Source organism: Bison bison, unplaced genomic scaffold (genome assembly GCF_000754665.1).
Source record: "Bison bison bison isolate TAMUID 2011002044 unplaced genomic scaffold, Bison_UMD1.0 scf7180017864458, whole genome shotgun sequence".
Lineage (NCBI taxonomy): Eukaryota > Metazoa > Chordata > Mammalia > Artiodactyla > Bovidae > Bison > Bison bison.
In genome coordinates this window covers 4993434-5018438 of record NW_011495020.1, presented here as the reverse complement: position 1 = coordinate 5018438, position 25005 = coordinate 4993434, and the positions used below count along the sequence as shown (strand labels likewise).

The 25005-nt window shown below is 40.4% G+C and overlaps 1 protein-coding gene across 2 annotated transcripts in view; it reads left to right on the top strand.

Moving 5' to 3' along the window:
• The window catches only part of KIAA1211 (KIAA1211 ortholog), a 185735-nt gene that overhangs the window by 75184 nt on the left and 85546 nt on the right, over nucleotides 1-25005 (top strand). The window contains exon 1 of one of the 2 annotated variants that reach the window (XM_010859662.1): nucleotides 11034-11637. The exons of the other annotated variant lie outside the window; for it this stretch is intronic. The gene's annotated coding sequence lies outside the window, so the exon portion shown is untranslated. Of the gene's footprint in view, nucleotides 1-11033; nucleotides 11638-25005 lie in introns of those variants that run through there. 2 annotated transcript variants of the gene reach the window in all.

Genomic DNA, 25005 nt, shown 5'->3' with positions numbered 1-25005 from the left:
GAAATCACAATTTCACTTTGCTGTGTGATTCATCTACACAGTTCTACAGTTATTTGTTGTTATCTGGAATATAAAAGGGGCTTCCCTGTGTGGCTCAGATGGTAAAAAATCCACCTATAATTCAGGAGACTCACTCAGGTTCGATCCCTGAGTTGGAAAGATCCCAAAAGCATTGGTTTCTCAAGTTTCTGTTATCTTAACCCCAAATAAACCAGGTTCTATTTTTGGATTAGGAAAAAAAAAGCATATATACTACCATATTCATAATGGCAGTATACCTCCTATCTGTTTTAAGCTATTATTTCTTTGACATATGAGAAATTGTGCAGCCCATTGGCTATGAACCTCGATAGAAAGATGAGAGAAGGCAATTTCTCCTTAGGGAATTTATACTATTTTTGGTCTTTGACTCTAGCCTTTAATTGGGAAAGAAACAAACCTGTAATGATCTCATTCCTACACTTGTGTAATACAGCAAGGTATTTCTGTCTGTTTGTGGACAACGTATGGGTAGTATTTAATACAGGAATGGTAGTGGGGTAGTTGCTAAGTCATGTCCAACTCTTGTGACCCAATGGACTGTAGTCCACTAGGCTCCTCTGTCCATGGGATTCTCCAGGCAAGACTACTGGAGTGGGTTGCCATTTCCTTCTCCAGGGGATCTTCCTGACCCAGGGATTGAACCTGGGTCTCCTGTGTTGCAAGCAGATTCATGGCCATGAGGGAAGCCCAATACAGGAATAGGAAGGAGAAAAAAAAAAAGTATTTGTTGAACTGCTTAGTACCTGTGAAAAAGCAGATATGTGAAACCGTCATAAAAAGAGCTCTTATTCTGTTCTTATTGGAGTTGTTTTGATTACCTACTGTGTGCCAGGCACTGTGCTCTACGTTACTTCACAAGTATCATTTTTTTGTTGTTGGAGCCATGACTTTATTGTCCACAGGATGGAAAGAGACCATTTGTCTGTTTCCCATGCTGACTTAAAAAAAAAAAAGACAGAATAGAAGACTGTTGTCTTTAAAGTTAAAGGGGAAAATAAATGGCATAGGGAAAATAATGTACTTTAAAATGAGACCAAAGAGTTACCTTAGGGTGCTAATTTTCATGCTGCTGATTGGTAATTCAAATGTAGAAAAACCTGAGCAGCCATAGATCACTTTCAGTTCAGTTCAGTCACTCAGTTGTGTCTGACTCATTGCAACCCCATGGACTGACTGCAGCACGCCAGCCTTCCCTGTTCATCTCTCCCGGAGCTTACTCAAAACTCATATCCATCAAGTCGGTGATGCCATCCAACCATCTCATCCTCTGTCTTCCCCTTTTCCTCCCACCTTCAGTCTTTCCCAGCATCAGGGTCTTTTCTAAAGAGTCAGCTCTTTGCATCAGGTGGCCAAGTATTGGAGTTTCAGCTTCAGCATCAGTCCTTTCAATGAATATTCAGGACTGATTTCCTTTAGAATTGACTGGTTGGATCTCCTTGCAGTCCAAGGGACTCTCAAGAGTCTTCTCCAACACCACAGTCCAAAAGCATCAATTCTTCGGCACTCAGCTTTCTTTATAGTCCAACTCTCACATCCATACATGACTACTGGAAAAACCATAGCTTTGACTAGATGGACCTTTGTTGAAGAAGTAATGTCTCTACTTTTTAATATGCTGTCTAGGTTAGTCATAGCTTTTCTTCCAAGGAGTAAGCGTCTTTTAATTTCATGGCTGCAGTCACCATCTGCAGTGATTTAGGAGCCCCCCAAAATAAAGTCTCTCACTGTTTCCATTGTTTCCCCATGTTTGCCATGAAGTGATGGGACCAGATGCCATGATCTTCATTTTCTGAATGTTGAGCTTTAAGCCAATTTTTTCACTCTCCTCTTTCACTTTCATCAAGAGGCTCTTTAGTTCTTCTTCACTCTCTGCCATTAGTGGTGTCATCTGCATATCTGAGGTTATTGATATTTCTCCCAGCAATCTTGATTCCAGCTTGTGCTGCATCCAGCCCGGCATTTCGCATGATGTACTCTGCATATACCAGCCTTGATGTACTCCTTTCCTGATTTGGATTGGGAATAGATCACTTAGGTTTAGTCAAAAGTTTCCTACATTTTTCACTCATCAAGCGGATTCCCTTGATCTTTATCAGCTTCCAGGTTTTTGTCTGTGTTTTGGTGGGCTCCTTCTCGGCTCTTCCAAAACAGAATGGCACTTTGGGGAGGTCAGCCCCCACAACGAGAGGCATAGCAGACAAGACAGATCCTAAAGGAAGTTATCTCCAGACATAGATGCTTCCCCTAAGATACACTGTCTTGGGAACATGATCTGAAAAAACAGCCTTGGAATAAGGTACTTCCCACAGAAATGTTGTCAAGGTGGCAAACTGAAAGTAGAAGAAATGCTGAACTTCTGTGGCAAACACCGTTTAAATCTTTTTTCATACTTTTGGTGGTATGTTCTTTTTGAAAATGAGGGACAGGCTTGGTTAGAGAGAACCTAACATTTCTTTCTGCCCTTAGTTTGAAGTCTAACCAATACTGGTGGAACTTATCCCTTGTTCCCTAAGAACTTCTCAAGTTTCCTTCCAGGAAGAAGTATTCTCTCCCCTGAACTTCCAAGAACAGATTTCATGTCACTGAAAGCTAATTGAAGTTTCTAACTTTTAGACTCCCAAGATGAGGGTAGTGACTCTTTCCAGAGACCTGTCAACCATAACACGGAAATATCCTTTTGTTCCCGTGCTTGATCTGGGAATAAAAATGGATTTTATTTTTATTATTTCCTTTCAAAAAGTAGAAACTTTAAAACATGCAGAAGTCTATTTTTATCAAGTTCATTGGAATGAAACCGTTTCCCTTGTATCTTGATGATTACTCCAGCTTCTTGATTAGCATCCTGGCTGCAATATTTGTTGCAGGTTCTCCTTTCTTTCTGGCTTAGCATTCGCTGCTGGTGGTGGTTTAGTCTCTCAGTCGTGTCTGACTCTTGCGACCCCATGGACTGTAGCCTGCCAGGCTCCTCTGTCTATGGGATTCTCCAGCAAGAATACTGGAGTGGATTGCCATTTCCTTCTCCAGGGGATCTTCCTGACCCAGGAATCAAAGCTGGGTCTCCTGAATTGCAGCCAGTTTCCTTATTGACTGAGCTATGCATTCATTTAGGACGTTCTAAAAGAATATAGCCATCCCCCAGAGTGCTCTCATTTATTACATTATGCTAGTGATAAATGGAATTAATTTATTTTCTTCTGCTTTTTAATTAACCTAAAACTTATGTTTTTTTCCTATGAAATATTGCTACACAGTGAAATTTTCATTAATCATCAGCTGGTACCCCAGAATGTCAGCCAGAATAGAAAGAGAAGGAATGGCTCTCTCTCTCTCTCTCTCTCTGTTTTTGAGGGTAGGGGTGAAATAGAATAGTTTTATTGCTTTGCCAGGCAAAGGGGGCCACAAGGGCAAATGCCTTTAAGACTCTGAGCCTTTCTTCCAGTATTAACACTGTTAACTTCTAATACGCATAATGGGAGCGTGGGTCACTCTATGTAGAATCTGTATGTTGCCTTAGGATAAAAGTCACCCAGACGTTTTTGAATATGCTGATAATCTTTTCACTGATTCTGTAAGAAGCCACTCCACTTGCTCATCAGATATTATTATAAAGAACAAGGGGTTACAAAGAGGCCAATCACACTGTAGCTTTTATGTATCCTACCGTCTTCTAGAATTTTCAATGTAAAATTAATGAGAACATAGAGTATTCAAGGTTTTTTGTTTTAAATATATTTTATAGAGCAGTTTTAGAGTCACAGCAAAATCAATGTGATATTTTAACTTTAAAATTCTACTTATACAAAAATAACTTCATTGAGATATTATACACACATAAAATTTACCTTTTTAACTTATACAATTCTGTGTTTTTCAGTATGTTCATGGAGTTATGTAACCATCACCACTCTAAGTTCAGAATTAAGATTTACTTTTAAATGATGAAAGCAAAATGCCATTTAAAAATTTTAAAGAAAAGGAGAAAAATATCCTTCAAACTCCCCGTTCTAACCAAATTCTTGTCATTCTTGGTGCATTTTATTTTAGATTTTTTAAGCATTGAGATATTTTTATGACTAATGATGAGAGTGTTCTATGTCATTATTTAAAAATTTGAGAGTAGATGGCTTTGTCTCTTTACGCTCCTCCCAGTGTGATGAAGTGTGCTGTGATTTTTACTGTGGTGTGTGGACATGAAATTATTCAAGTGAAGAAATAACTTCATGGCTGTGTATCCTGTGGTGTGATGCTGTTTCTCTTGGTATTTCAGCATTTCCAGTGCACTGTTAAGCTTTAGACTTTTGATCACTAATAGTGAATGGGTGTCTTTTATTCCTACGGTATGAAAACATTAGAAGCTGGAATGTCCTTAGATGATGGTGTCTCCTTAAACTCAGGGCAGATTTGGTATTGAGCATTGTAAAGGAGTGATTTCAGCAAGCATCAAAGAGAGGACTGGACAGTAAGTATGTAAGAGTGAACAATAGGAAAAAGACAGTAAAACATTCATAGTGGATTTAAACACGTTTACAGAAGTTACAGAAGTGGCACAAAATATATGAAAACGTGTTCTGAGGTTATGAATGAAAATCTTTTTTCTGGAATCAGATTAAGAACGATTGAAAAAAATGGATAACTATAAATGGAAAGGAAGTACTTGTACTACGAGAGTATAATCGTTTAACCTTTTAAGAGGCTAATTTGATAGCATTTATTAAGATTTAGAATAACTCATCTTTAATTGGAGAATAGCACTCTTAAGAATTTTGCACAAGTAATATCACTGTATATAAAAATACATGTATATAGATGTTCATTGAAGCCATAATTCAATAACAAGAAATTGGAAAGAACCTGTTACTTGGCAATAGGAAAACTGGCTAAATAAATTATGGTTCAGATAGCCAATAAAAAGGACAAGGTACATATATATGTATTGCCCAGTGCAGATGTGTATGTGAAAAAGTAGAAATATGATAATCCCTCTTTTATTTTTTAAAAAGTGCGATTGTAGGTACGTCTGTTTATGTGTAGGAAAACAGGGGTGGGGGAATATTTTACTTTTTGTTTTATATGCTTTTTTTTCAATTGATTGGATTGCGAGTGATTTTTACTTTCTTGCCCATGTTTATTTTCTTCCCCTTTACCACCCCATGTTTCTCGAATCCAGAATTTGGAAAATTAAGTGACATTCTTAGAAGGCTCTTGCAAAGAATGCAATAATTTGAACCAAGCTGTCAAAATATTGCCGAGTAGAACTCCTTAAGGAACCAGCTTTAATGAATAGCTAACTGATTTCTAATTAGGATATTAGCAGTTTATATGGAAAAAGATGTTTCTAAAGTGGGTGGAAATAGTTTTCACTTAGGTTAAATCTTTTGAAGTAATTTTTATTTTTCTAATCATAAAAGTAAAATGTCATTAGAAGACACTTTGAAAAAAAATTTTTTAAGATAATAAAAATTACCTGTAATTCTTTCACCTAGAGATAATAATAGGCTAAGTCTTAAAACCTCATCTGTGCCATAAATTTGAAAGTTCAAAAAGATTTTATTTTCACAGTGAGAGTGAATCACCTTAATCACCTTGTCTAATTACTGAATTAGAGGGGGAATTCATACAATCTTATTGAATTTTCCTGAAATGTTTCCTATAGAAAATTAGCTTTGGTAATGTTCCACGTTATAGACAGAGTTAAAAGAGAAGGGTAGAAATGCTGGAAGGTGAAAAAGAAGGGAGCTCGAGGGATAGACAAGTGTGACAAGCAAATCCTATATTTTCACGTAATTAAAGGAGGGAGTAGAAGTGTCTGTGATCAAACCAGCCAGAAGAGAAATTTCCCTTTGTTTCTCGCCTCCTGCTGATGGTGCTGGCAGACAACCAATGTCACTGAGGAGCTAGTGAGAAGGGAAAGGCCCGTCAGTGAGGAGGACTTGTATATTTGGCACGCGCGCGTGTGGTCAGTTGTGTCCAACTCCTGCAACGCCGTGGGCTGTCGCCTTCCAGGCTCCTCTGTCCGTGGGATTATCCTGGCAAGAATAGTGCCGTGGGTTGCCATTTCCTCCTCCAGGGGATCTTCCCAATCCAGGGATCAAACCTGTGTCTCCTGCATCTCCTGCGTTGGCAGGCAGATACTTTACCACTGCGCCACCTGGGAAGCCCGGTGTTACTTGGTACCTGGAGGGTAATCGTCTGAGGGACTCGAATCCTCAGGATATACTTATACTTGCTGGGGGGAGACTGGATAACAGAGTTAACCACCCCAAGCCTCTCACCCCTGGTACTACTCCTTAAGTCTTCTGTTTGCCACCACAGACCCCGATTCCTCCCTGATAATTAGTCCATATGTCACAGGCACGTCTGGTCAGTGGCTTCGTGCAGTCCCTTCATCCCCTCACTCCCAAGGCCAGAATCATATATTGTGCTGTGCTACCAGAGGCTAGAGCCTTGAGTTCTTTCTAACTCCTCAGCATTTTACTAGGCCACCCTCACCTTAAGAATGGCCCATAAATTTTGTTGTCCAGTGCAAAACAAAAACGTGGGCCTCTTGTTCAAAAATTAAGAATTTTAAGTCAAAGCATTAGAACAAGTGGGGGCCTTTTGGAACTGCAGGGTGCAGCCCCACGAGGCTGGCTCTGCTCACCTTGGCCTCATCTCCTGAACAGAGGGCACATAGATAGTACCCCCATTCTGGCTCCTTTCCTTTTCTGAGTTCATTTTAGTACTTACTATCCACATGGGGCTATGGGTCTGCTGACCTTTGGGACAAACCTGTTCTTTGAGAAGGACAGGTATTGTGGGGGAAGAAAAACATTCTTTTTCCTACTGCCCTCTTTTGATTCTCCATCTGGGACTCTGTAGATTGTACTGACAAGGACGTATTAACAAGGGGAAAAGAAACAAACGTTTATTAACGTCTGCAAAACACTTACACATGGGCATACCCGGAGATGGATAGTTCCAAAGAATGGTTAGAACTTGGGCTTATATAGCATCTTAGCAAGGGAACAGTGCATTTTTAGAGAAGTGATGAGACAAAGGACTTTGAGTTTCTAGGGGCAGTAAATTGATAGAAAGCAAATATATGGGTAACTAATGGATAATGAGTAAGAACTAGTTAGTAAGAGTTGTTATGTTGAATCTTCTGGAGCCATCTCTGGGTGAACACAGGTCTAAAGTCTCTGGAAGTTACCCTTGTTCTTCGTGGTAGAGAGTTAGAGGGAGGACACCTTTGTAAATTTATGTTCTGCTTTAGGCAAATGGAGGGGCTTCCCTGGTGGCCTAGACGGTAAAGAATTTGCCTGCCATGTTTGAGTCCCAGATTCGATCCCCGGGTTGGGAAGATCCCCTGGAGGAGGGCATGGCAACCCACTCCAGTATTCTTGCCTAGAGAGGCCCACGGACAGAGGAGCCTGGGGTTTCGAAGAGTCGGACCTGATTGAGTGACTAACACTTTCAGCAAGTAGAAGGAAGACAGAGAGCTTTCCTTCTATCTGCTTCTTCTCAGTTGCCTTCAGCTCAATATAATCCTCATGGTGAAGTGGATACATTGGGGTGGCATTTTCTGCTGCCGTGTAGTGTCCTTCCTGGGCAGATGGAACCCCATCTGACACCTTGAGTATATTTCAAAAAAGACTGCCCTTCCTGCAGACACGACTCTGTGCTGGGGCCCCTAGCTCAGCATTTTGTGAGTGGAGTGCAAGCTGGATTTCATTCACCTCCAGTGTGCTTGACTGGACATCCTCATGCAGGGAACAGCCTGCATAATCCTATCCAGCCATTTGCCCAGGGCTAAATGCCCTTTCTCCTTAATTGTTCCTGTGTGCTTGCGTGCTCAGTTGCTCAGTTGTGTTCCACTCTGTGCGATCCCATGGACTGCAGCCCTCTAGGCTCCTCTGTCTGTGGGATTTCCCAGACAAGAATACTGGAGTGAATTGCCATTTCCTCCTCCAAGAAATCTTCCTGACCCAAGGGTCAAACTCATGTCTCCTGTGTCTCCTGCATTGGCAGGAGCATTCTTTACCACTAGCACCACCTGGGAAGCCCCACATAAAGATCCAAATCCTTTGACTTGAGGACTTAGGCGTCTTGGATTTGTACTCTAGGATATAACTCTTTGCCCTTTTTGCTAGTTGGTTTTGCTCACTTATTTTCAAAATTCCTTTTCTTACGAATAAAAGTCATATGTTATTGGGATCCACCTACTAAGAGTAGGCAAACAGATCCATTAGACTCTTTCTGTTCTAAGTTGGAGGGGTTTTCAGCCTCACTCTTAAGATGATATCTGTTTAAACAAAGAAAAGAAATGAATGAAGTATAAAAAGAGAAAGATGAATTGTTATAGTCTCTATAGTATTTTATGATTTATGGCTAGATTTGCTTGAGAGTAAGCCAGGGAAGGGTGAGGACTGAGGTGAGAGGAGAGAAGAACAAATGAAGTCATGTTCTTGAGAGGGTTGGGTTTTTTTTTTTTAATTTGTTTATTATTTATTTAGCTGTACCAGGTCTTAGTTGCGGCATGTATAAGCTTTAGTTGTGCGGAAATTGTAGTTTGGCATGTGAACTCTTAGTTGCAACATGTAGGTTGCTTGTAGAGCAGCAGAAGGGCTGTGCTGAGTTACTTCCAGACCATCCAGCCTGGTATTCAGATTGTAGTCATACCCAGGAATGGGACAGGCGGAAATCATCTAAAACACACTAAGCGCCCATGAACTTTTCTAAGCATTTTTATAACCTGTGTAAACATTATGACCTCCGGACACTATGTATGTGTATGTGTGTGAGCGTATGTGTGTGAGCATGCATGTGTGAATGTGTTGGAGAGAGGACTGGAAACTAAAACTCCGGTACTTATTAAATAAAGTGAAAAAAAAATACTGTATTTGCTTGCTTGGATCCTCAAATCTATTTCTGATTTGTTTGCCATTTCTGATGGCAGAAATTCAGGCTCTATGATTTTGGAACAGATTTTGATACTCCTGTGGCTTGGTATTGTACTTATGAACTTAGAGATATTGTATATGAACAGATTTATAAACAAAGATTTGCCAACAAAGGTCCATCTACTCAAAGCTTTGGTTTTTCCAGTAGTCATGTGTGGATGTGAGAGTTGGACTGTAAAGAAAGCTGAGTGCTGAAGAATTGATGCTTTTGAACTATGGTGTTGGAGAAGACTCTTGAGAGTCCCTTGGACTGCAAGGAGATCCAACCAGTCCATCCTAAAGGAAATCAGTCCTGAATATTCATTGGAAGGACTGAGGGTGAAGCTGAAACTCTAATACTTTGGCCACCTGATGCAAAGAACTGACTCATTGGAAAAGACCTTGATGCTGGGAAAGATTGAAGGCGGGAGGAGAAGGGGACGACAGAGGATGAGATGGTTGGATGGCATCACCGACTCTATGGATGTGAGTTTGAGTAAGCTCTGGGAGTGAGTGATGGACAGGGAAGCCCAGCGTGCTGCAGTCCATGGGGTCGCAAACAGTCAGACATGACTGAGCGACTGAACTGATTTATAAACAAAAATGTATGATATGTGTGCATAGGTTCTTGCTCATCTTTTCTCTAGGCAAACTCAGAATTTATAGGAATATGCTGTTCCTGCCATTAAAAGTTTGTAAGGCAGACTAGAAGAATATTTTCTTTGATTTTTATTTGAAAGCAGAACTTCTTTTTACTCTTCCATATTGTTTTGTTTCTGATAAAGGATTTGGATCACTAGGTTAGTGTAAATTGATATGTGCTTACTTTATCAGTTAGGATGTGAACTTGACCATGAAGACCAAGACACCAAATAACAGAAATATGATGGGAACATATTTCTTTCTCTTGTAACAGCTCAGGGGTAGATGGCCCAGGACAGTATGGTGGCCCTGCTCCATAAGGACATCTGGGACCTAAATTCCCTCTCCCTTGTTACTTGGCCATCCTTAGTGTCTGTTCCTCACCAAGATGGTCCAGGATCGTTTCCCACCGTGTGCACTTTCTTGGCACCAGAGTGGAGGAAGGGGAGGAAAACGGCCTGTGCCTTCCTTTTAGCACGCACCCTGGGAGTTTCCTACATCCCATGAGTCATACCTTAGCCATAAACTTCAAAGTGGATGGCTAGACACTCACAGAAAATGGTGGAGTTTAACCTTGTTGAAGAAAGGGAGAGTAGAAACGGGGGACAGCTACAGCGGTCAGTCTCCATCCCATTCATCTCTGAGATCATTCTGCCCATCACATATTAAAACCAGAGCTCTAAATGTTATATGACCTAATTGGCTCATTAAGAAGTTAGACACAAAATCTGACATGAATTGCAAATGGTTTCCATATCGGCAGTCAATTTTGATCATATGCCAGTGGCTGCCTGTGGCATGTTAAGAAGAACTGTGGTTCTGTATTTGTGCTGAACAGGAAAATAATTACATGATCAATAAGTGAGAAGTTATTCTCCTATCCTGGGCCCAAGATAGGATAATATGGTCATATGTTTGCTATCATCATCTTAATTCAGAGAAGAACTCTTGTAAAGTCATAGATTTTTTTTGTTGGTAGCACTGTTAGAGATGTTTTGTCTTTTCCTCAGTGAATCATTTCACTGCCACCAAGCAAGCATTTAATGGAGGATGGGGCTGGGGTTTTATATGTAATGAAAATACCACTGACTAGTGGAAAAGCAGGGTCTATTGAATGACCAATTGAAATAAAATTTTAGAACGCAGAAGAAAACCCAAAGGTACTAAGAAAGCCCACCATTGTGTGATTATATTCAGAAAAGAGTGAGAAACAGATTGCTAAGCATCAGTTAACTTTCTCCTTGCTCTGAACTTGTTTATATGACTGAGTTTGTAGTTTTCAGATTCTGTGTGTATACTGCCTTGTTTTGCTTTATCTATGTGTCTTCTCTCAACTAACCATGCGGTCTTGAGAAACAAGTCTACATGCAAGGTCTTACAGAGAGAGCGAGAGATATTTGTTCATTGCAGGATTGAAACCATGCGTGGTGTTCTAGTTTGCAGTGCTTCTGTGTATTCAAGGAGTTTGCTCACTGTGTAAGCATTACTACCTCTGTTTGTCTTCCGGATGCTGAGGTTGATGGTGACTAAGTGAATTGTACCATTCTTCCGGTAGTTCTAAATGCGTTATTGATTAGTAGCAGAATTGACTAGCATAAATGGCAGCTGAGGGTTTTCTTCCTCTCTTCTACCTTGTGCTGTAGTGGCAGGAGAAGTGAAAGGCAATTTTCAAGGCTCTCCAAGCTGCATGATAAATAATTGTTGGATAAATTAATATCCTCCTCTAGATGAGCGCAAAGCAAGGGGTCAGGTCCGGCTGCCCTGATTGTGATTTCCCTGTGCAGCCCACTGGTGGGACTCGCCTACCGTTTGGTTCAGGTCCCAGCTCCTCCCTTACTTGTCTGTAACTGGGGGTGAGTCATGGCAACCTTGTTGTAAAAGAGAGATGCCTTTGCCACCAGATGTCTTAAAGTGCCTCTGACTCCTGGAACGAAGCCCCTCTGGAAGCAGGAAGCATTGTTGTCGCAGTAAATGGGCTCTTTGCATGATAACTGCCTCGTCTTCCCCTCTCCCCTCACCCAGATTTCCTGCTGAGGTAAGGAATGTGGAATGGGTTTGTGTGTTTCTCTTCAGCTTTCAGTTCCTTTTGTGTATGTCTGGCCTTGTAAATGTAGTGAATAAATACTATAATTATAACCCTTTTTGACAGCTCTGTAATTTAATTGTAATTCACTCTGAGCATCTTTTAAAGACAATGATGTGTATTGAAGATGCAGCTGTTCCGATCTCATCTGCTAAACTGACAGGAATCGTTGGAATCATTGTCCCAGCAACTGTGGAAACTTCCAATCTATTCAAGGCCAAATATAGGAATATACTGTGTGTGTGACTGTGTGTGTGTGTGAGTGAGACCACTTTCTGTACTCTAGTTTGGCAAAAGTAGCTGTGTGATATTTACAGAGAAGTGTCATTTAAAATTTGCCTTTACATAAATATGTGAATTACATATTATAAAGTGGAAAAACCCTTGGATTTATTTTGTGCAATAAGCTGAGCAGTACACCTCTGTTAACATTCCTCTGCCAACCTGAAGTTGATTCCCGCCATCATTGGCAGGTGGTCATTGGAAACCTTGTTGTTGTTAATCGCTCACTCACGTCCAACTGTTTGTGACCCCATGAACTGCAGCACACCAGGCTTCCCTGTCCTTCACTGTTTCCCAGAGTTTGCTCAGACTCTCATCCATTGAGTCGATGATGCCATTCAACCATCTCAGCCTCTGTTGTCCCCTTCTCCTCCTGCCCTCAATCATTCCCAGCTCAAGGTCTTTTCCAATGAGTTGGCTCTTCACATCAGGTGGCCAAAGTATTGGAGCTTCAGATGCAGCGTCAGTCCTTCCAGTGAATGTTCAGGGTTGATTTCCTTTAGGATTGACTGGTTTGATCTCCTTGCAGTCCAAGGGACTCTCAAGAATCTTCTCCAGCACCACAGTTTGAAAGCATCAATTTGTCGGCACTCGGCCTTGGTCATAAAATGTTGTATTATTTCCTAGGGCTGCCATAACAAATTATCATAGACTGGCTGGCTTAAATAGCAGAAATTGATTGTTCTGTTCTCTGTGTCCTGGAGGCTGGAAGTCCAGAATCAGTGTGTTGGCAGAGTGCTGTCAGAAAGGATACGTTTATTCCTCTCTCGAAGCTTCTGGTACTTTAGGTGTTCCTTGGCTTGTACATGATGTTCTCTCTGCGTCTTCACACCATCTTTCCTCTATGTGCATCTCTGTCCAAACCTTCCCTGTTTATAAGGACACCAGTCATAGAATGAGGGCCCACCCCACAGACCTCACTTTAACTTGATTACTTCTGTAAAGACCTTCTCTCTAAATAAAGTCACATTCTAAGGCACTAGGGGTTAGGATTCAACATATGTTTTCTGAAAGGGACAGCATTCAGCTCATAAGAGGTGTCTACTTGAATATTCAAAAATTTTCTTCTGACAATAGCTACAAATAATTTGTGCCCTGAAGACTTTTGGATGATTGCAGGAAGCCTCTCAAAATATTACTTATTTTATATTGATATTGTTCCTTTTATTTATTTTGGGCTATGTGTGTGTGCTCAGTCACTGCAGTCTTGTCTGACTCTTTGTGACCCTATGGACTATAGCCCTACAGGCTCCTCTGTCCATGGAATTTTCCTGGCATGGATACTGGAGTGGGTTGCCATGCCTTCCTCCAGGGGATCATCCCAATCCAGGGATCGAACTCGCATCTGCTGTGTCTCCAGCATTGCAGGCAGATTCTTAACCACTGAACCACTGGGGAGGCCCCTTGGGCTATACTACAGGGCATTTAAAGCTACCATCTTCCATTGGAAAAGACACTGATGCTGGGAAAGGCAGGAGGAGAAGGGTACGACAGAGGATGAGATGGTTGGATGGCATCACCGACTCTATGGAGATGTGTTTGAGCAAGCTTTGGGAGATGGTGAAGATCAGGGAAACCTGGCATGCTGCAGTCCATGGGGTCGCAAAGAGCTGGACAGGACTGAGCGACTGAGCAACAGCAACCGTTTGGCCAAGTAGTTGCAGTGGAGCCTGACTGCCTTTTGACTTTCATTGCCCTGAATATAATTTATGAATATAAGATGTTGTGAAAGAATTGATAATATCAGATTGTCTCAGCACCTTCTAATCGGTAAGGGAATTGAAGATGAGTTCCTCCAATTAAAACCAAATAACATGGGTCTTTTCCCAACCCTAGTTCTCCTCTTGCCCACCACTTCTACTTCCTGTTACAGAGGTATTTGAATATAATTCAGGAAGATGTTTCTAGTATCAGGAGACTCCTTCATTTGAAGATTCTGGTGGGCTTGATCACAGTTTGTTATGAAACAGAAATTTGAATATAATATCTAAGATTAAGGAAATGAAATGGAACAGAGGAAGATAGCTTGATGTGATAGAAATAATGGTCAGCTGGGTATTAGGAGATCAGATTATGGTCAAGATTCTGCAGTTAGCTAATGTGACCTTGGAGGAGCAAATTCACCTGTTTACTGTCTCTACACTGTGGGCATTGGGTCATTAAGTGACCTTCCAGCTCAAGTCCTGTGATTTCAGGGTCACTGCTGCATAAGTAAATGCAGGTAGATAGTAATGATTTCGGTCAGTGCCCAAACGTGGTGCTTGGCAAGATCTTAAAAGGTGTTGTTAGAGATTCCACATAATTTGTGAAACAGATAAATGATTATCAGGTGCACTGAGGCTTACACTGCAAGGAGGTAAAATAAGGAAATGAATTGGGGAAATTCGGTTGTAAGAAATATGAGAAAGGAGATCAAAGGATTCTATCTGAGTGAAAGCTTTCAGAAGCCCTCCCTTGGCTGTGGTTGGCAGGCACCTGTCAGAAGGGCCTCCTCAACTCTAGCAGCCACACCTGTGTCTTTATTACCACTCAGGTGTATTTCTGAAGCCAAATATTTACTTTCTCTGAATCTCAAATATCCTGAACATGCTAGAGAAAGTTCTCAGATTGCAGGCTTTCTTTGGTTTCTAGGAGATTAGCTCAGGAGTCTCGTTAGGACAACTTGTGATTTCCAGCCTCTGCTCTTGTGACCAATTTTTGGCCCTCATCCAAACGAGCTCTTTGGACTTCACTCTGCTCCCTAAGAAATGAGGCAGTGGGGTTTTAGTTTTTGTGCCTAAGGGAAACTTGCTTTTCTTTGAAGGAGTGCATAGTCTGCCGGAGCCTGTTGGAAGAGGGACCCAAGCCTCGCTTCAGTTCTCAGTGTGCTGTATGAATAATACAGGATGTTGATTTCAGGACCATCTGCAATGAGGATAGGCTGATAAATTCATTTTGGTGGCCTAGTCATTTTTTTTGCAAGCGTGGCTTTTGATTTTTTAAAAAAATTTTTTTCTTTGAGCTTACGACCCTTGAAGGAGTTGGATTGCCTGTAAGGCATGATTATTCATTTATTAAATACCGACTAGAAGAAACAATAATTATGGCATGCTGTGACACATGCTGTATTAGAGGTTTGAACAAAGGACTCTGTGAGCCTAGTGAGAGGGGGAAATTAGTGGAAAGGGAACTCCTGCTTGGAGAAAGGGAGGGCAGGCTTCTTAAAGGATGTAGCATTTTAGCTGGGTCTCAAAGGGTGGATAGAAAGTAAATAATATCCAGAAGGAAAGGCAGATGGGTAACCATGACCAAGAAAAATGTGCTTGATGTGTTCAGAATCTAGCTGGTAATTCAGTGTGCTTGGGTTGAGGGTCTGTAGTGAGGAAGGATGGGGCAGACCTCTGGAAAGGGAGTAGGTTAAAGCTAGATTATGAAAGATGTCAATGTTATGCCATGCTGGGAGCTGAGCTTGCTCCTGTAGGGTAAGAGAGATACTGAAAGTTTTTAAACATGATCAGATCTGCATTTTAGAAGATCATCCTGACAGCCACATGTGGTATGGACTGGAAGGCCCAAAATCAGTCAGGAGAATGAATTTGGAAACGATTGCAATACCCCATTGAGAAAAGCAAGGCACAGTCCCTTGGTTCAGGTGTTTATTTTTTTCTTGTCTGCTGTCAACCGCTACAAGGGCTTCTACTCAGGAGTTAAGAGCTGAGGCTTTTTCTTTTTTTTAAGTTCATTGGGTTTTTAATTTCTTTTAATTTTAAAACAGGTAATGAATTTACATATGTCGAAAACACCAAAGTTTAAAAACTATAAAGTGAATTCTTCTTCCCATCCCATTTCTCATTTTCTCCCGCCCCAAGGTATCACTGTTTTTAGTTTTATGTGACTCTAGAGGTTTTTTAATGTATATACAAGAAGATTCTATTCTATACTCTTTTATACCTTGTAATGAATATGGTTGCCAGGCACACGATTCTTGCTGTTTTCACTGGAGTTTTGCCCCATGGGTATCCTGGAGAGTCTCCCACAGTCTGGTTTTGCTGATTGCATCCCTGCAGTGGAGTTTATATGTCCCTCTGTCCTCTGTGTTTTTTTATAAATTAGTAGTTTGATCAAAGTGCTATCAGATTTAGATTAGATTTTTTTTTTCCAAGACTGTTTCATAGGTGGTGTGTTCTTCCAACAGAGGCAGACAATACCAGGTTGTCTCTTTTTTTGTTGCTTTTACTGTTTCATTTTTTAATATTTTCATCTTTGCCCCACTTGGAGTTTTTTTTTTAGTGAATAGTGTGAGTATGGTTCCAGCTTTATCCTTTTCCAGTTGGCTATCCAGTAATTCCAACAACATTTATAGAATAAGCTGTCTTTCTCCTCTGATTTAAGATGCCACGTGTATTATATATTGAATTCCCAAATGTATTTGGGTCTATTTTATGAGTTTCTATTCTGTTCTATTGATCTATGTATTCATGCAATCTTTTCGTTTTTTAAAGTTTTTTTTTCCCCTATGTGGACCATGTTAAAAGACTTTATTTAATTTGTCAGAATACTGCTTCTGTTTTATGTTTCAGTTTTTTGGCCATGAAGCATGTGGGATCTTAGCTCCCCAACCAAAGGGCAAACCTATACCCTTTGCATTGGAAGGTGAAGTCTTAACTACTGGGCCTCCAAAGAAGTCTCCATGCAGTTGTTTCATACTGTCTTAATTATTCTTCTTGTTGTTCAGTCGCTAAGTTGTATCTTCATGGACTGTAGCATGCCAAACTCCTCTGTCCTCCACTGTCTCCTAGAGTTTGCTCAAATTCATATTCACTGAGCCACTGATGCTATCTAACCATCTCATCCTCTGTCACCCCCTTCTCCTTTTGCCTTCAATCTTTCCCAGCATCAGGGTCTTTTCCAGTGAGTCAGCTCTTGGCATCAGGTGGCCAAAGTATTGGAGTTTCAGCTTCAGCATCAGTCCTTCCAATGAATATTCAGGGTTGATTTCCTTCAGGATCGACTGGTTTGATCTCCTTGCAGTTGGGGAGACTCTCAAGAATCTTCTCCAGCACCACAGTATGAAAGCATTAATTCTTTGGTGCTCAGCCTTCTCTACAGGCCAGCTCTCACATCTATACATGACCTACTGGAAAAACCATAACTTTGACCGTATGGACCCCTGCTGGGGTCCCAGTGATGTTTCTGCTTTACAGTACACTGTCTAGGTTTGTCATAGCTTTCCTTCCAAGGAGCAAGCGTCTTTTAATTTCATGGCTGCCGTCACCATCCGCAGTGATTTGGGAGCCCAAAAAAATAAAATCTGTCACTGCTTCTACTTTTTCCTCTTCTATTTGCCATGAAGTGATGGGACCGGATGCCATGATCTTATAGTTTCTTGAGTGTTGAGTTTCAAGCCAGCTTTTTCACTCCCCTGTTTTACCCTCATCAAGAGGCTCTTTAGTGTTAGTGTTAGTTCCTCTACACTTTCTGCTGTTAGAGTGGTGTCATCTGCGTATTTGAGGTTGTTGATATTTCTCTGGCAATCTTGATTCCTGCTTGTGATTAATCCCAGCCTGGCATTTCGCATGCTATACTCTGCATACTTAATTATTGAAGGTCTATAAAGCATCTTATTGTCTGGTAGAGCTAGTTTCCCCTTGTTAGTCTTCTTTCTCAGAGCATTGCTCGTTATTCTTTCTTACTGGGATTGCCTTTGACTTGTAGGTTAAGTTTAGGAGAATGATATCTTCATGATGTCAGGTTTTCTTGCCCATGAGCATGGTATGCCTTTCTGTTTGATCACTTGTCTGGCCCTTGGAAATGTCTTGACATTTTCCTTTTTCAATCCCTTCACATCCTTATTAAATTTATTTTGTTGTTTTGACATTATAATTGAGGACTTTTCATCCATTCTATCTGCTCTGTGTTCTCATTGATCCTTACTCCATCAGACTTAGAAATTCTCTTCTGTTTTAGTAGTTTTCGGTTGCTTTTCTTGGGTTTTTCATCATATCGTCTGCAAATAATGTGATTTACCTTATTCTACTCCACTCTTTTATTTATCCAACTCCTTTCTATTGTGTTGGCTAAACCTTTCACTTATTTAGCTGCTAGTGCTGCTTTACTGCAAATTTGCTTTGGATTAAATCCCACTTTTCCAGCACTACCTGGCAGCACATGACAGAGCTGCCTCCTTTGCCTGGAGCTGCTTGCCAGGTATGATCAACTGGTATCAGATCTAGGGAGAGTTGGGTGTCAGAGGATACAAGCACTAGGCTGAGTCTCTCCGTCTAAACAGTAGGCTCTTCACACCCTTATCTTTTTTTTTTAAGGGAAATAGGTAAATAGCTCTTCATTTGTGATCTTCTCTCAACAGTGTAATTTTTTGAATAGACCTCTTGATTGAATCTTCCCCTTCTATGCTAGATTGTCTTTTCTTTTGCCTCTATTTCTCTCTGCCTGTGTGTGCATGCTAAGTTGCTTCTGTTTGTGTCTGACTCTTTGCAACCCTATCAGCTGTAGCCCGCCAGGCTCCTCTGTCCATGGGGATTCTCCAGACAAGAATACTGGAGTGGGTTGCCATGCCCTTCTCCAGGGGATCTTCCTGACCCAGGGATCGAATCCATGTCTCTTACATCTCCTGCATTGCAGGCAGATTTTTTACCACTAGCGCAATATGGGCAGCCCCTTCCCTCTGCTTCCCTGGACCCTTTTCCTCACCTCTCTTTTGTTTCTCTCTTCTATTTTTCTCTTTCCCCAGTTCTCCATTATTCTCTGTATTATATTTGATTTTGAGTCTTGGGGTAGTTAAATTCTTCTTATAAAAAAAAATCTTATAGCTAGACTTAACATGCTTTATTGGGTACCAATATTTAGGACTTTTATCTTTGTCATTGTGAAGCTGAGGCAGGATGACAGGTTAGAGCGGCAGGAGCCTCGTGTTGGAGACTCCCTAATGTCTCTTGGATCTTTAGGAAGTGATTCAAGATTGTTTTAAAATGATTCTTTGAGATATTACTGTGTAGTACAGAGGAACCTCAATTTTTTAAGATAAAATCTATTCTTGGAAACGCATCTTAAAGCTCTTGTTGTGAGTTAAAATCCTGACCATGAAAAGCAAGTGTTCTTGGAAGTTTCTCAGTATCCAGTTAGCCATGGATGTACAAGGAGCATCAGGTCAGCCTTGCTGCTGGGTCTACTTTCACCGTGTGCTTAGTTTCAGTGTTGGGTCCCTACCTTGGAGCCCTCCTGGCACTCTGGTTCCCCTAAGACTGACATTCTGCTGTATCCTCTAACCCCAGTCACTGCAGTGACCATGTCCTCCTACAACATTAGGCACTTTATTGAAACAAAACCAAGATAATCAACTTTTGTTGTTGAGTGCCCATCCTGTGCCAGACCCTGGTACATGTCCATGAATCAAAGCATATGGTACCTCCCTTGGTTGCCAAAGTGCTGTGCTATGTGTGGATTACCAGTGGAGAAACAGCTCAAACGCAATTTTAAGAATCCACAGTAAGACGTCATTGAACCTGTACCCTGATGCTTCTTTGTTAATACAAATGTCACCTCCTGGTCATTATTATAAACTTCAGTTCTAAAAGAATGGTATGCTATTTTCTAAATAAAAAGAAGCTTGCCCTTTCATAAACTCAGCTAGGGAAAGGCACGTGCCAGAATTCAGGAGCTCCTTTTCCCTCCATTGCTTCCTTGGATATCTCCGCTGTGCGCTTTCTGTCCAGCTGTGTTATTCCCTCTCTCCAGTCCTCAGGTCCTTTATTGATGGAGAAACAAGTGACAGGATAAAACTTGGAGCCAATGTAGTAATAAAAATTAATATAGCAATGAAAAGATTTCTTGGACAACAAAGAAAGGCATGCCCTCATGTTTGCCCCTGCTCTGCGGGGCTTCCTGCTTATTATTTCTTTGTGTCTTTTATCTTCCTTTTAAAGCTGAAAATAGTCCACTTCCCCTCCCATCTGTTCACCACATTAATTGCTCTGGGCTGGTAGGAGTTTCTTCAATATCGGTCTTCTTCCTGCTGTTGATTTTAAGTCCATTACATAACCCCAGCTGATTTATTGTTTAACTTCTTAATCTTCCTCTTATTGGTATTGGGACATGTCCTTGATGCCACTGAGCAGTTAGGTTTGGAGACTGAAATGGTCCCTAGTTTCTTTATAAAAAGCATGTGTAAACTTTTTGTATATATTTCACTTTGGGTGGTGATCTGGCCTTTTCCAGTTGAATAGCAAGTGTATATCAATTGTTTGATTAGAAAAGATATTCTGAGTACTGCCGTCTGTCTATGCTGGCCTGGATGGGAGACATGGAGATGTAAGACATTGCTTCTATAATTAGAGAGTGTAGAGTCTACTTGAGATGCAATCTTAAGTTGCTCAGTTGTGTCCGATTCTTTGTGGCCTCATGGACTATGGTGGTGGTGGTGATTTAGTCGCAAAGTCGTGTCTGACTCTTGCGACCCTGTGGACTGTAGCCTGCCAGGCTCCTCTGCCCATGGGATTCTCCAGGCAAGAATACTGGAGTGGGTTGCCATTTCCTTCTCCAGGGGATCTTCCTGACCCAGGGATTGAACCCGGGTCTCCTGCATTGCAGGCAGATTCTTTACCAACTGAGCTATGAGGGAAGCCCATGGACTGACTATACAGTCCATGGAATTCTCCAGGCCAGAATACTGGAGTGGGTAGCCTTTCCCTTCTCCAGGGGATCTTCCCAACCCAAGGGTCAAAATCAGGTCTTCATGTTGCAGGCGAATTCTTTACCAACTGAGCCACCTGGGAAGCCCAAGAATACTGGAGTGGGTAGCCTATCCCTTCTCCAGTGGATCTTCCCGACCTAGAAATTGAACTAGGGTTTCTTACATTGAAGGTAGATTCTTTATCAGCTGAGCTACCAGGGAAGTCCATGATGGGTTGCAAAAGATTAGACTCCCAAGTCAAATTATCTGCAGCTATCTTGTTTTATCACCTTGTTTTGGTTATTTTTTTTCTTTAGAAAATGAATGGATTGAATTGAAGATGCTTAGGACTATCTACCTTAGAGAGCCAAGCAAGTGGGCCCTGGTTCCCAAGGCTTCTACCAAATGCTCCAAGTCCCTCACTTTTATGTATTAGCTTTCCATATAAAATGTTTAAAAAAAAAAAAGGCTTGCAGAGCTAAAAGTATTTGAAAACACCTCTTCTAATTGTGATTTTTTTTGTGTGAGTCCAAGACTTTGCAACAAAATATAAGAACATTTAAGAAGCATATGCTAAGTGTGTGACATAGAATTCTCTATTAGTCATTCAGCTTTCACTAGGTTCCTTGCAGATTGGAGAATATTGTAGCTTCTGAACACCATACTGTCTTCAGTTAGGTATGCTGTGGACTCAGATCAAAACTTATGTGAAATTTTATATGGCTGGTAGTCCTAGAAAATATAAAAAAGTAGAAAAAAATTGTTAATAGATCTTCCACTTAATAAAGACAGTTATTCTTATGTTGCTGACTTATTTTACTTCCAAGTTGTTTTCCTGTATACCATGATATTTTAACATAGTTCTGAATGTATAATATATATATATATATATATACACAAGCACATGGTTTTATATTCTGTGTGTGCACACACAGTTTTATATTCTGGCTTTTTATTTAATCTTATAGCAGAAATATTTTCCTGAGGGCTATGAGGCAAAAGCCAGAAAAAAATATGTAGCACAATGCCTGGCTAACAGGATGTGCTCAACAAATAGCAACTAATCAAATTACTTGTTAATTCCAAGCAAATCTGAAAGTTCTATTTCTGCCTATTCTGTGATATTAAAAGCTCCTGTTGCCTATTTCTAAAACTGAATGTACACACACTGGAGTATCCACCAACTCCAGTCCTAAGTGAATACTGAATAGAAATGCATACATATATTAACTAGAAGATATGTTTTAAAATGTCGTAGGAGCAATGCTAATAATAGCCCTAACCTAAAAATTACCCAACAGTCTGTCAACATATGTTGAGTTAAATCTGTGGATTCACACAGGGAATACAAAACAGCAGTGATAATGTGCAATCCACAACTAGACACAAAGCCAGACACAGAAGAATTTGTGCTACATGATTTCATTTAAAAGTTCAGGAAAAACCAATCTGTTCTGTTAGAATCCCGTTTAGGGAGCATGGAGAAGACTTCTGGATGATGGCACTGTTTGATTTCTTCTTCTGGGGGCTGATTACATGATTGTATCAGTTTGCAAAGGCTTATCATGCTGTATGCTTAAGATATGAGTGCTTTCTGTATGTTTATTATACTTAAATATAATTTAATTTTGAAAGAACCTGTTGTTTGCTAAATTACAGATGATCCAATATAATAATAAAGCACTATTAAGTACTTTAAGGATTTCATAATATATTCATTAAAAGGTAGAATGGAATCTCTTTTGCATCCATTTATCAAGGTACCCCTTGGACATATTCTGATGTCATTCTATAGTTCCCTGTTATATAGCACATACCAGACTATATTTTAATTGTCTGTTTTTCTCTTCTCCACAGTAGACCTTAACTTTTCTGGGGTCAGGAACATTGTCTAGTTTGATCACTCTTATATCATCAGCACGCAGTAGGACTTAAGAACTTGCTGAGTGGATAGAATGAATAGGCCACACGAGGAAGCTCTGTGAATAGGGGCGCTGTCCTGGGTTCCTGGTGGTCATTCTGGTGTCTTTATTTATGATGTTCTGCAAAGTTTATGTCCTTATCCTGAGTTTGCACACATTTTGTACAGGAGAAAACTGTAGTTAAAGGAATGTGCTCTAAATCCCTTAAAAATAGTGCTGCAGAAGCATAGTTGGAATCATATCAGACCAACACTCTATTCTGTCCTTTGATAATCTTTTATGTTTTGACTCAGATCACACACTAATTACATATAACTAAGTTATATAACCTTCCTTTACATTGGTAATATATAATTAAAATGGTCCCTACATCAGTTAGGGGTTTCCCTGGTGGCTCAGTGGTAAAGAATCCTCTTGCAATGATGGAGACACAGGAGACGTGGATTTGATCCTTGGGTTGGGAAAAACCCCTGGAGGAGGAAATGGCAGTCCACTCCAGTATTCTTGCCTGGAAAACCCCATGAGCAGAGAAGCCTGGCAGGCTATGGTCCATGGGGTCACTAAGAGTCAGACATAAGTAAAGTGACTGAGCACTATATCAGTTAATTTTAAATCTACATAAAAAATATATATGAAAGAAAAGTATGTTCTATATACACATGGGAAAAACAATTAGTGAAAATAATATTGCATGCTGGGATTATAAGGCAAACAGCAGCAACTAATAAGAGGCCCTGTCAAGCCTCTACATAAGCTATACAAAGACAACATCAACATATATACCCACATGGTATGGTAAGGTGATAAAATGCCAAATTATTTAATACAAATAAAAATGTATATTAGAGTGTTAATTGTGTGCTATACAAATTTGGTGTAAAAAGAGCTAGAAGAAGGAGTGAAAATGGCCAATAAGCAAATAAACAATAAAAAAGTCAAATTCATTGATTATTGTTGTTGTTCAGTTACTAAGTGGTGTCCGACTCTTTGTGACCCCATGGACTGCAGCATGCCAGGCTTCCCTGTCCATCACCAACTCCCAGAACTTGCTCAACTCATGTCTGTTGAGTCAGTGATGCCATCCAACCATCTCATCCTCTGTTGTCCCCTTCTCCTTTTGCCCTCAAACTTTACCAGCATCAGGCTCTTTTCTAATTAGTTGGCTCTTCACATCAGGTGGTCAAAGTATTAGACCTTCAGCACTAGTCTTTCCAATGAATATTCAGGGTTGATTTCCTTTAGGATTTACTGGTTTGATCTTGCTGTTCAGTCTTGAAGAGTCTTCTTGAAGAGTCTTCAGTTCTCTGGTGCTCAGCCTTCTTTATGGTCCAAGTCTCATATTCATACATGACTACTGGAAAAACTATAGCTTTGACTAGACAGACCTTTGTCAGCAAAGTGATGTCTCTGCTTTTTAATACACTGTATAGACTTGTCATAGCTTTTCTTTCAAGTAGCGTCTTTTAATTTCATGGCTGCTAGTCAGCATCAGCAGTGATTTTGGAGCCCAAGAAAATAAAGTCTGTCACACTTTCCATTGTTCCCCCATCTATTTGCCATGAAGTGATGGGACCGGATGCTATGATCTTAGTTTTTTGAATGTTGAGTTTTAAGCCAGCTTTTTCACTCTCCTCTTTCAACTTCATCAAGAGGCTCTTTAGTTCCTCTTCACTTTCTGCCATAAGGGTGGTGTCATCTGCATATCTGAGGTAATTGACATTTCTCCTGGCAATCTTGATTTCAGCTTGAGCTTCATCCAACCCAGCATTTCGCATGATGTACTCTGCATGTATGTTAAATAAGCAAGGTGACAATATACAACCTTGGTGTACTCTTTTCCTAGCTTTGAACCAGTCTGTTGTTCCGTGTCCAGTTCTCGCTGTTGCTTCTTGTCCTGCATACAGGACAATAGAAAAATAATGGCATATTGAAAAGAAGACTGAACATTTTCATCAACAGATCAGTAGTAGTTATGTATGGATAAATTATGGTGCAAAAAAATAAATATAAACCCACTTAACAGTTGGCATCTTTTTGGAGTAAAATTTGCCAATGTATAAAAATTGTTAAAATCTGGCTGTTCTTTGACCCAGCAATTTAGTTTTTCAGACTGTACATTCAGGCAGCTATACAGTTAATCCTCCAGTGATTAATTCACTAAAGAACATTTATTGAATATACACTTTGCATCATAAAAGAACACTACAGGTGAATAATGCTGTTTTGGCATTTTGATACGTTTGATAATTTTTGATAATGTTTATGGCAGTTTTGGTAAGTTTATAAATATGGACAAAAATGAAAACAACCCATCTCCAACAGCAGAGACATAACCCCTTCCTCCATTCCCATTCCTGTTCCCCTACGCCCACCCTAGGTAACCACTAATCTACTTTCTGTCATATTGTGTTAGTTTACATTTTTCAGAGTTTTATATAATGGAATCAT